Raw genomic sequence first — 12,984 nt, 5'->3', positions numbered from 1 at the left:
AGTGTCAGCTCTTTTGTGTCTGTTTGCAGGCGTTTGTATGGAGAAGTCTCAGAGACATCGCTCCAGGGAGGAAACCTTGACACCTTCCTTGATGTGGGGATCAGAGCAGAGCTCCCTGGGGGTTTCCGTGATTGAATTCCTTGTGCCGTTGATCAGCTCACAGATCCGGATTGAGGCCCGCGAAGCTGAGTGATAGCAGAAGGTGACCTTGTGTAATTTAAACACCAACACCATGAACTGTAGCAGTTTTTTAAATGTTTGCATGTGACTCAGACCACACTCTGGCACAGTAACAGAAATGTGTGAGCTTTCCTCTAATCTCTCCTCGTGTGTGTCTGAGGTTACAGTACCGCAGTCTGTTGTGTATTCATTTTGAAAACCCTGACCTCCAATAAGACGCTTTCATCACATTAAAAAAGGCACAGCTTCCTTCACGTTGTCTGTTTCAGATTTTGTCATTTTCACTGTTGTCCTCACAATGTATATTAACAATATTTCCTTACTTCTATACCCCCTGCCATCACCCCAAAAGGTCTGTTTCTGGAGCCAGATAGGAACAATTTCAAATGTAGTCGGCGTGTAACAGACATGTAACAGGTGGTGACTGACACGTGACAGATTGACTGGCTGTGTGCGGGACTTGACAAGGAGCCTCACGTGTCATGGCCTGCTGACTGTACGGTACTTGTCCCAGCCAACCTCAGAAAGTGGCCACAGCTACTGTTCTCACACACACATGCAACCGAAGATGGGGACAATGATGCTGATGATGATGATGAGGATTGCATTGGAAGTCAAGTAAAATGAGGAAAGGGTGTTAACATTGACTTGCAGGGAAATGTTTGGTGTTTTAATTTTTCTTTCATTGTTGTACTTTTTCCTTTTTCTTTTCTTTGCCTTCTCTTCTTTGGTGGTGTCATTATGCTTTGCATTTTATGGATTTTTAAATAATCTTCTCAAATATTGGGCTGAAATCCACTACAGCTTGTATTTCTCTCTCTCTTAAATCTTTCCAAAGAAAATTAAGAATACTGCTGTGCTCTCCTTCTTTCCAAGTTCCTACACCTGAACCTGCAGGCCGTTGGGTGGTGTGGAACACAAGTACCCCGAACTGCAGTAAGTTATTAATGGCATTGGGCAGAGCTGGAACAGAGGTACTCTGAAATGCAGTAATTTTAAATGCCATTATATGGTCTCTGCACAGCAGGGGAGTGGCAGGGAGGCTTTGGCTATGTCTGTGCTGACAAGCAGGCTGGAAAACAGACCAAGGCTGGTGAGTGCCGTGCCAACTGTCTTCAGGAATAAGAGAAAAAAAATGGCACCAATGCAAGAAACTATCTGTTTTGCATACACTCCTAAACAAGTTCACAGCACACTTAAGGGGACATCTTTCTGCAGACACATGAGTCAATTCCAACAAGCTGTGAAGTGGTTTCATTCCTTTGATGCACTTTTGGAAATGGAGCTGGACCGTGCATGCCGACATATCTTACAAACCCACTTCTCCTCAGCTTTAACTTGTTCATCTAATGGGCTTTGGCTGAGGGTTTAAAACATTCACCTTAATTCTCACACTAGTATTCACGTCACAAACCTTCTCTGCAAGCTTCCATTGTTATTCTGTTCTTTAGCAAAAAGACAGATAATAATGGATTGCATTAATAAAACACTATTCAAGGATCTCAAAGTGCTTTATCATGAAGGGAGGGGGAGGGATGAGAAATTCAGCATAATGCTTACCACACATTGGCTGGGGTGGAATTATTTAGACATTGAAACTGGAGGATTATTAAATGGCTAGGTTGAAAGCGTGTGCTTGGGAATTTGGTCAGGACACTGATGAACCGTCCACTCTGCTGTGATAAGTGCCATGAGATCTTTAATGAATACAGTGAGTCAGGATCTTGGTTTAAGGTTTCATCCAAAGACAGGTGTGATTCCATTCATTCATTCATCCCCTGACAGACACTGAGCCAACATCTCATGTGCTTTGTGTCCTGTTTACTGGGGGAATTCGTAACCACAGATTTTTGGATGCTCAAAATGCTCAGACACAGTGAGAATACAAAGTGACAGAGTGTGTAGAATGAGCCCGTAGACAGTGAGTCTGTAAATATTGAGCGAGTGTAAAGTGAATTAATACAGACTGATTCAGTAAAGAGTGACAGAGTGAGACAGTACAGAATAAGCCAGTAAAAAGTTAATTAAATCAGCTCAAAGCAACAAAGTGAGCCAGAACAGAGTACACTCTGTACACTTTAAATCAGTACTGAGTGAGGACAGAGTGCCAGAGTGCCAGAGGCAATAAGTCCAGAGTGAGTTAGTACAGAGTTACAGAGTCAGTCAACACAGAGTGAAGCAGTGGATATGATACCATATACCATACAACTCCTTTCAAGTGATACCATATACCATACAACTCCTTTGAAAGTGTTGCTCCAGCCACACCCCCTGGAAGAATACAAGCTCCCGTTCAAGCAGAAAACCACATGAATCGTCTACTCTGAACAGGTGACCATGGATCAAATGGTTCCTGGTAAGGTAGTTATTGATCCAATGGCTTAAAATGCTGCACAATCATATTTTGTTTTGGCTTGGAAACATTCCTCAGCCTCTTGCATTTTTTTTTAGCCTCTGGGGTCTGAATCCAGCACTTTAAAGGTTAAATGCAGGTATAAACAGTCTCTGCATCATTCAGAGGTAGAACATCTTCATCTCTTTAGAAGTGGCCTGTGACCCCTGCTGGGTCCATGCTAAATTCAGAGCCTCTGGTGACCACTGTTAACAGCCTTTAAAGCCATTACTGCATGTGTTAATCCCTTCAAACAGTCTCCAGCTGCATTTATAATCACCGTAATCATCTCCTTAGTGTCAGCAATGACTGAATCACTCAGAACAAATGATGAGAGTAATAATCCAGAGTCCCATTTCTCTTAAGTGCCTGTGTATTACACTGTGCCCACACAGGTAATACTGTGTACCTACACTGTAATTAACCTGCATGTACACACTGACTATCACACAAGTGTAATTACACAAGTCACAGGCAGGTTTAACTATTGTAACTACAATGTAATTATGTGCATGTACGGAGGAGTTGCTGTATCTTAGTAGATACGCAAGTATGGGGGGGGGGGGGGGGGGTGTACGGTGTGTGTTTTTCTGATACAGTGCAGGAACAGTCCAGGCATATGGCCTCATGTACTGAAGCTATGCGCCTGTTTGGTAGGAGCAGCTAAACTGAATGGGACCTGATTATGTGATTGGTGGAGCAGAGAGGAAACAGGAAGCGGTCAGGATCTGGCCCAGCTGAAGGCTCTCATTTTTTATTCTGTTTCATTTCCCTCCTCACTTTGCCAGGTGAGTCATCCCTCTTCATTTTAAACATCAGACAGTGTTCCAAAGCAGCGCTGAATGGCTTTAAATATAATATGCCTGCTACTCTACGGGCAGAAAAACAGAAATAGCATGTCTACAAAAAAGGAAAAAGTTAAATAGTAAAACCTGTAGCCATCTTCTCTTGGAAAAGACAGCAGCATGTGTGACGCCTTAAAAATGTGTATTGAAAAAATATTTTGACATTTCAGTTTGGATTCATGGGGTGATGGTGTCAATTCATAAGCATGAGCTGAAATATAAGAGTATTTGAATATAGCTCCTCTGAATTTTTGTTTCTTTAATATAGTAAGAAGTCTGTTTAAAATATGAGAGTAGGGATGGACCGGTTATCTTCTGTTAGGTCTTTTTACGTCGATCTTTAATTGATTAGTCACGCCTATGTCCATCCAGTAGGGGGAGATCGCAGTGCTTTCCTCATTGACGAAAAGCTGTTATTGAAAAAGCACTACGAGCTGTAGCTCCATCTCTCTCCCTCCTTTTCAGACCCTACCCCCTTTCAGGGGTACAACACATGCTGCCCTTAGACAAATGATTCTGTGACATGAACGGGGTTGAGAAAACGAGAAGGTCCTAACAAACGTGCACACTGTCCATCAGCAATGGGGGTCAGGATCCAGATAACTCAGCATGGGTGGAGCTACCATGTACTATCAGTGCTTTTATCCAATCGCACTGTTTTGCTCTGGAAGGCAAAGTCTATTGACTGGTGAGTATGAGTCAGTTACTGACAGCATGTGGAGTCTCCCTCTCACTAATCTGCTGAGTTTTACTGCCCTCAGTGACAGCTCTGCTGCTGTGCTACCTGCGGCTCGCTCTGAACCTGACACTGACTCACAGAATGTACAAGAACAACAAGCGGCTGTTACAGCCACCTCCTAATCAATTCATACACGGAGCAAATGATCTCTTTTTGAAAATACCTTTAATTTTAGCAATTACACTTCACATCCCAATATCATGTTTGACAAGTGACGAGAGAGACATAAATGGAGAGATCTTGTGAGAAAAGGAGGGGGGGGGGATTTTGGTAAGGATATGATAGGAAGATACAAAGCTGTTCTTATGTAAAAGAAGTTGCTTTATATAACTGTGAATTATGAATGACCTCAGTATCTGTCCAGGCCCAGATCGATAAATCCATCCTGATTTAGCCAATTACATCATAATGTGATCAATGTGGTTTGGAAAATGCCTCCGGTTCAGGCACAGCACACAAAGCTGTCTGGCCTCCCCTCCAACCTATCAGGAAGAGGACATGCTGCTCTAATTATTCTCTCTGTCTCCTACTGTTTCACCCAGTCAGCATCCAGACAAAGCAGGCAATCACAGAGCTGCTGCTCATGAATCCCCCATGCAGGCATGCATGCATTGCTGCCTCAGGCCTGGATGGAGGGCTTTTTATCCCAGTGTGACTAGAGTCGCAGAGATCCCGTAGTAGGTTTTTTAGAATGTGTTTTTGTTGTTTACTATTTCCCCTAAAGACTCCAGCAACATGGAAAACCTCTTGAGTTTCTGGCTGCACTGCTACCCCTGACCCCTAACCATAGTCCTCATCCCTTAACAATAACCCCTAAACCCTAACTCTAACCCAAACCCCTACCCTTAACTCTTAATCCCTATTAAGTACTGCTGCCACTAACATCTAACCCCTAGCTTTTACCCTACCCCACCCCTAACCTCTAACTCGACTTGAAACCTTCACCATAACCCCAACTCCAAAGCGTAACCCTACGTATGCCTTCTGTAAAGTCATCTTCTGGTGGCTAGGATAGGTCACATAGGCTGGCCCATGTAAACAGTATGATCAACGAAACCAGCTCCTGAGCATCTCAGGAGATAAAGAAAACACTACAAAGGACAGGCTGTTTTCATAGCAGAAACTTCTTGTTAACAGCTGAGCTGTAGGATGTCTTCTCAGTAGGTGTAGGCTACATCGGTGTGCTTCAACGCTGTTGACAGGAGGTCCTTGCACATCTGTCCCATTTAATTTTACCTCCACCTTGTGCGGGGAAGGATATTTGGCCATGTAAAGTAAGACATGCACCTGAAATTTAAATCTAGATTTAATTTAGTCCTTTATTAACACAGTCAATCCATTATCCTAACCCTAACCTTGATCTTGACATAACATCTGGTACAGAGGTTTCATATATTAAAAAATAAAACAAAAAAATTGATCAGTTTTAAACATAAATTCAGTGCAGCCAATCCCCACTTCTAACCCTAACCTTGAACCTACCATCTGATGCAGAATGATTTGTAACACAAAAAATGCCCCAGGAAAGGATCAGTTTAAAAATAAACCTAGCATTGCCGAATCCTAACCCTAACTTTAACCCCACCATCTGCTGCAGAGTCATTTGTAAACCTAAAAAATAAAAGGAATCATTTTAAGAATAAATTCATAACTGCCAAACCTTAATCCTAACCCTAACCTTACCCATAACCATAACCTTACATGTGGGGGCCCTGCGATGTATGAACTCATAAGTATAATTAAAATCAGAATCAAGGTTAAGTGGTTAGGTTATGAATATCATAAGCCCAACAATAAGAATACTCAAACTAACTATTAGCTCTTAATACATTAACCAGAAAGCAACATAATAAAAACCTACCAAATATACATTAACTGGTTACAGCTCTTGATATGATCATGATCCTTTGGTTCATAAATACCTCAGGTCTTATAAACAGCTACTAGACCCATAGGGGATGAGTCTTGAAACTTGTTAATGAGGTTCCTCTGCTCAGTTACCCTTTTGGTCAAAAACAAACATCAGGCCTAACTAGGGGGTGATTTACAATTAATGATAGTACCATAGTATCACTTACTGTTAGCCACTTACTGTGAGAGATACTGCAAGATTAAACGGGGGAAGCATAATGAGGCAAAACAGCTCTGGTAATTACATTTTGTGCTGGGACAGGCAGCTGGGAAAGCCCGTGCAACCTTTAGCTACCTGCAGAGTGACAATATCCCAAGCCCTAACCCTGGCTTTGCACCTCTGTGCATTGATCTGTGGATATCCGTCTCTCCATCTCTCTCTCTTTCTTTCCCTCCCTTGAAGACCAGCTGCAGTTTGCAGTAAACTGAACACTTTGTTTCTTTGGTTCTTCTCCTGCTATTGACTGGTCTGGCCTGAGCTGCTAATCACCCTGAACTGGGTGCCCTGCACACAGCCATGCTAATCAGCTGGTGAGCTCTGACCGCAGCCCTCGAACCCGAGCTGCTCTGTCTGTTCCAGACAGTAAATGGAGCCATCAGACAGACACTTACAGAGTTCCCCTGGCATCGGTCCACTCAATAAAGAGCTCGTCTAGCTCTTATTCCTCATGCTGTTTGTGCCTGGCGTTAATATCTGCATGCGGAGCATCAGCCTCTCACTCCAGAACCGAGAGGGGAAAAGAAACCAGCGATGTAGTGTTACTTTCTGTTCCAAGGACAAACTGTTACAGTAGATCTGTGGGGGCAGCAGCTGGCAGCAGCTCTGTGCTTAAAGAACAAGTGAACATTAATTGGTCCTAAAGCACTGGGAAGTCGGATGGTGTTGTGCATATTGTGGCAACCACCTCAAAAAATATGTGCTCTTCAAGGTAATATCTCTGTTGCTACGGAAACCAGATCAGGCCTCTGTGCTGACATTCTCGTAAATACATAGACTTTTTTTAAGGAGGAAAACATGAGAGAACATAGTCTTCTGCTTTCACTGACATTACATGGTTTCATTCTTAATACCATCAATTCATAATCTCACATAAATAATCAATAATTGTGAGAATTACTGAATCTCAGAGAGAAGCCTCCCAGCAAGCCCTGTGTGTTACTAAATCCACCCAGGCACAAATAATCATGCAGGAAATTAAGTTTAAGGATGTATTGATTTTCCATTCATTGTCAAAAAATGAGATGACATTGCAGGCCAGATCAGTTTTGCACTGTGAGCTGAGAAACACACTTCAGAAACTGGTCGGGCTTTCAGAAGGCTGAGCTTTGACACCATAAGACAATACTGTATATTACTGTTTATTTACCAAAAAAAATTCAGCATGTTTGTTCTTTTGCATTTCAGAATAAGGGATGGCTTTCCTTCATATGTGAAATCCAGACTCTCAGAACAGTGCAGAACAGCAATGAAAATAATTAGCTTTTCCTGATCTTATCAACAAAAACATCACAGCAGCAAATTTAAGAAGGCAAATGTAGTTATCTTGTCAAGGTTAATTAGAACAATGTCAGTCACAGTTTCCAGAGTTTAACTGCAGCACCCAGAGGTCAGACTCCACATCCATAGGTCATGTTTAGTTTAATGTCAATAGTGGTCATTGACTCAGCCTGCATATTGGGCTGACATTTGGAAAACTGGAACAGGATATGTCATCGGCAGCACAGTGAACCACTGCTACACGATGTGCCCTTTATATCCTTGCATATCAACATTATGGTGACTACATGCTATAGGGGTTAATGTGCTGGTACCATTCCCAGGTGGGAGACTTTACACTGGTTCATAAGCCCACCCAGCTATGTAAGTTAATGAAAACAATCAAGCCATTCTGGAGAGGAGCAGCTAATAGGCAAGCTAAGTTAATCTAACTAAATTTTTTTTTTATTTAAGGAAGACCACTTTATTTAAGTCAAGCATAGTTATCTCTGTATGGCTCACTTTTTGATTATGGTTCATTGTTGTGCTTTGTTCTTTCATAGAGGTTGTTGTTGGCTTGAAGTGTAGGGGTGCTGGCTGGGAATGGAGGGGGTAGGTGATGTTCAGCCACTGTTCAGCAGGTGTTTAAGTTCTTGGTTCGTCATACAATCTTTAATCCTATCCAAGTGTTTAATTTCTTCATCTGTGACAACACAATGATACGTTTGTGACATCACAGTGTTATCATACAGTGTATGGCAAGCCATTTGGATCAAAATGTGTAGATTTTATGAGGTCCCCAGCTGCATAAGCTAATGACAATAAAATAAACTTTTCTCTCCTCATAAAAATTTTACATATAAAATGAAGAATTTCTTTATTTTTTGCATTTGCTATGTTATTTTATGCATTAAGAAAATTACAATGTGATTGTGAGACATTGTAAGAGAAAAACAATTTTTATTGGTCATTATCTTACATGGAAAGGATTACACATTTTGCTTCCCATAACAGTGGAACTTTCTCTGGTTTCTTTACCTGTCCCACAGCTCTGATCCACAGTGAGAGATTTTTACATTTATTTTTACATTAAAAATATGTCAAAATACCATGATTCAGCAGGGAATGAGCAGGATGTGGACTAACAGCATGTAGGACACAGCTCATCATATTGACCACCCCATTATCCCAAATTCTGTCTGCACAGCACTGGCTAACAGGGTTAATCTATACATCATGTCTGATACATATGCCTTTTGTGAAGCACATATGATGCATACAGTATAATATGCTACACTGACTCTGCTGTTTATCATGGAACCATTGCCTCCCTTCATGCAGAGCTCATGATCCTCCACAGCCAATCTTAACAGCAAACAGCCCGGTACAGACCACAGGTTCACTGTAGTGTATCTCTGGACTGCTATCTGCTCTCTGAATGTCAGCATTCCACTCTGTAGAATTGCAGCCTTAGTGCAGACCAATCACACTCTCCTCTCACACCTCTCAAGGGTTCTTCATATCAGTTTGTCTGCATGTAACAGATCTGTGCGATGAATACAAACAGCCAAATCACTCCCATTCTCATGTCATTACTGTCTGCCAGGACAGTCATGTCTTGTTCATTGAAAATGAGTGTCATTGCATTTTGGAGGATATTCCCCCCCACAGAGTTCCTGCTCCCCAGGGGTCCGGCAGACACACGCCTGCTAGTGACCGGGTGAGTGGTCACATGCTTGTGAAACGTGTTTGACCAAGAGTTAGCGGCACTTCTGCCAAAATCTGTCCTCAGGCTGCAAGAGCGTGCCTGTGGCACTTAATGGAGAAGGAGCCATGGCGAGGGCTGGGAACAGAGGCACTGCATGTCCTCTCTGGCTGGGACTCTGGATCAGGCGTACCTCACCTGCCCACCCTGAAGAGTTTGTCTGGACCTTCCGCCTACTGAAGTCATGGAATGCTCATCTGTAATACCTGTGCAATACCTGAACAGTGGGGTTCAGCTCAAATGGAGGTAGTGGCCACACACAGCACACATGCGCCAATTTTTTTTACATGAAAGTGTGAACTATATTAGATTTTTATAATAAAATCAGCAGGGTTTGCAGATGGGGGTCGTCTGAATCTGGTATAAGGATGCTAGAAAGGAATGTACTGCTAACATTCCCACCTTAATTCCTCTACCCAACACCCTGACTGGTGTTCAGAACAGTGTATGATAGCGGGTGGATGGTAAAATGTCCCCCTTCTCAACCCCCTCAAACTGTGCCCATCCTGTCCTCTTGCTGTTGTATCTTTTATCACATTACATGCATTTAGCAGACGCTCTTATCCAGAGCAACTCCCAGTGGAACGGGTAAGTGTATTTGTTCAAGTTGAATGAGCAACAGCATCAGACCAGGCTAACAAAAGTCCCAAACCAGTGAGTGTGAGCACAACACCATTCAAGCCCTACTCCAAGTTCACCTGTGCAAACTTGTGCAGTGAGGTATTTGGCTGCTTCAATAAGGATACTACTGGATGACTGCATAATAATTGCAAGCTACATAGATAATGGTGTCACATTTTAATGTTGCTATTGTGTGACAGAATCATAACATTTCAGGAACATTGTAGGACCATTGTGTGCCAGTAACTCATTCAAGGTCCTCAGCTCAGTAATCAAAAAAAAACTCTCTGCCTTCATGTGTCTGTGTGTTGCACACTGAGCATACAGTGGCATTTTGCACAGCTGATCAATGTCAAATTTGTGAGACAATATCCCCGTCTGGTGGAGAGTTGTGATACTGCTAAACATAAACCCTCCACACTACACAAGATTTGAAAACAGTTTGTATGTGGTGTATGTTTATAAACCATTGTATTTTAAAACCATGATGACCACAAGACTTCAAGACTATTTCCTAACTCTTTTCAGCAAGCCCATGGATGATATTCATGTCTTTATTAGCTTCTTGACCCCATACATCAGTGAATCAGCTATCTGTAATAATGTTCTGCATGTGAATGTTATTGAAACAGCAAACATGTTTATAGTAATGACATTTTCCTGAAAGTACTGACACACTCAATGGTTTACACACCAGCTTGTGATAAAACACAATTTGGAAATAACATGAATATTATGAATGAAATGAATCTGTGACTCAGCACACTGACAGCCATTGCATTTGAGATTCATAGTTCCATCAAAGGGCTACATGTGGCCTTCAACCAAGTACAGTCACGAAGGAAAGGATGCAGCTTTCTTTCTCTCACTCTTCCTCTGGTTCTTTCTCTCTCTCCAGGTCTGTTGAACACCGTGGGAGCAGAGGAAATGAATGATAGCCAGTACAGCAAACTCCCTCTTGAATATTTTCACTCTGTCTCGTTCATTTTATGATATATTCTCAGTGTGGGCACAGACCACCGGAGTCAAATATTTGAAATTCCTTCGCATTTTGAATCCCAGGGTTATGAAATGCACAGCCAGAGACTGTATAGATATTATGGGCACTGGCAAACATACACACACATCTATACACACCCGTTCACAAAGACTCACTCACAGAAAAACACACATCCTGCATGAATATGAAAATTAAAGATGTGAATTGTATCAAATTCAACACCTCATATTCCCTACCCTAACATGATCTTTCGTTCTCCTTATGTGTAATTATGCTGAAGTATACTTCAGGGTATGTTTTAGCATTATATTTGAATGATACAGTCCCTATGTTGTAGTGCACTTTCATTTAGATCTATGCACACACTTGCAATCTCAACACCTGTTTGGCACTGAGGCCTGTTCATACTGTATGTGGTTAGTTGTGTGTTGAATGTGCAACTTCTCATGCTGTTTTATTAGATGCAGTTTGTAAGTTGCTCTGGATAAGAGTGTCTACTAAATGACAATAATGTAAAAATTAATATTCTACTTTTTGAAATACCATCGCTTCACTGTGTAAACAAATGCTCTCTGAAAAACAGGATAACCCCACCCACACAAAATGGGAAATCCTGAAATTTGTGACATCATAACATGGGGTCATTTGCATATCATACATTAGTAAAGCACTTGTGTTCCAGATCAGAGGCAACTGTGATGCAATCAGATACAAAACTAGCATCTGGTGTTTGTGTAAGCCGCATACTTTACCCAGAAATGCACTTCTCGCTGGGGGGAGGAGCAGGAGTCCAGGGTCATCAATTCAGAAACGTCAATGGGGAGGGGAGTAGCTGTGATGAAGATGAATAAGAAAATAAATGAGAGGAAGATAAAAAGTGAGGTGGTAATGATGTTGACGAAGATGATGCGGATGGTGATGACCATGAAATCATTATGGTGATGGGGACAAAGATGAAGATGACAATCATAATGATGATGAAGATGATGGTGATGATGAAGACGAGTGTGACGATGCTTGCAGATGAGATTGATGTTTTTCTGTGGCTGCTGTTAGAGTGAGTAATCTTTAAACCCCCCCCCCCCCCCCCCCCCACCCACACAGGCGGAGTCATGCTGCAAAATCAACTACTGGACAATGTTTAGTCACCGCGGTCCAACCTTCTCAAGGTAAACAGCTTATAAAGTTACGTTCCCAAGTGGTGTTACTCTGAATAAACAGCAGCAGAACAACAACACATAACGTTGGGCTTTTAGGTTTCCTTCAGTCTGCATGAAAGAAGAAACAAAAAAAATGCTCTGAGAGCCATTTATCCCAAACATGAAAATATCAATATGCAACAGTCAAAACTTTGAGTTTTTGAGGAAGTCAAGTAGGTCATCACAGACTTCTCCCTCTTTCTCCCTTTCAGGTCAGTTCTAATTAAATTTAAACTGAGCTTTATTGGCATGACAATAAGCAAACTTTTAAAGAATTTTAACTAAGGAGGAAAAAAAGACCCAAAGAAAAACAGAAAAATCACTTTCTTTTAGGGCAGCGTGTGGTACGCACGCTCCAGAAATGCATTTCCTGTTTACAATGGGAGTATGATCAACTCCCAGCTGTGAATGCTAAGGGGGCAGGGTGAGCTGCTCTTCCCTCGTCCCTGCATGTGACAGCTGTGGGGGTGTTGATATAAGCTGGAGATATGGTAAAGGTCATGACGCACAAGCGCATCCTCCAGCTTTCATCCGGGGTGGGGGAGAAGCTTTCTGGGAAATGAAAATCTGCTTTAGCAGAGTCACAAGCACAGGAGTTTTAAGTGGGAGGCACTGAGTGAGTCACTCGTATTTTACCTGCCGTTGATCTAAGGATAATTACCTGTACTTATATTTGTAAGAATATCACTTGACATATGATCTACCTAGACTTTGTAATGAATTTCTTTGAAAAGTATTTGGAAAGTTAACCTAGAGAAGGTGCCGGAACGCACAAAGAACTCACCAGCATTCCTTTCAAAGTAGGACAGAAATGTTGGGTCCAGCCAAGCACTTTCCCTACGTTTCAAAGCGAAA

This window comes from Megalops cyprinoides, chromosome 4 (genome assembly GCF_013368585.1).
Source record: "Megalops cyprinoides isolate fMegCyp1 chromosome 4, fMegCyp1.pri, whole genome shotgun sequence".
Lineage (NCBI taxonomy): Eukaryota > Metazoa > Chordata > Actinopteri > Elopiformes > Megalopidae > Megalops > Megalops cyprinoides.
This window is presented reverse-complemented; position numbering follows the sequence as displayed.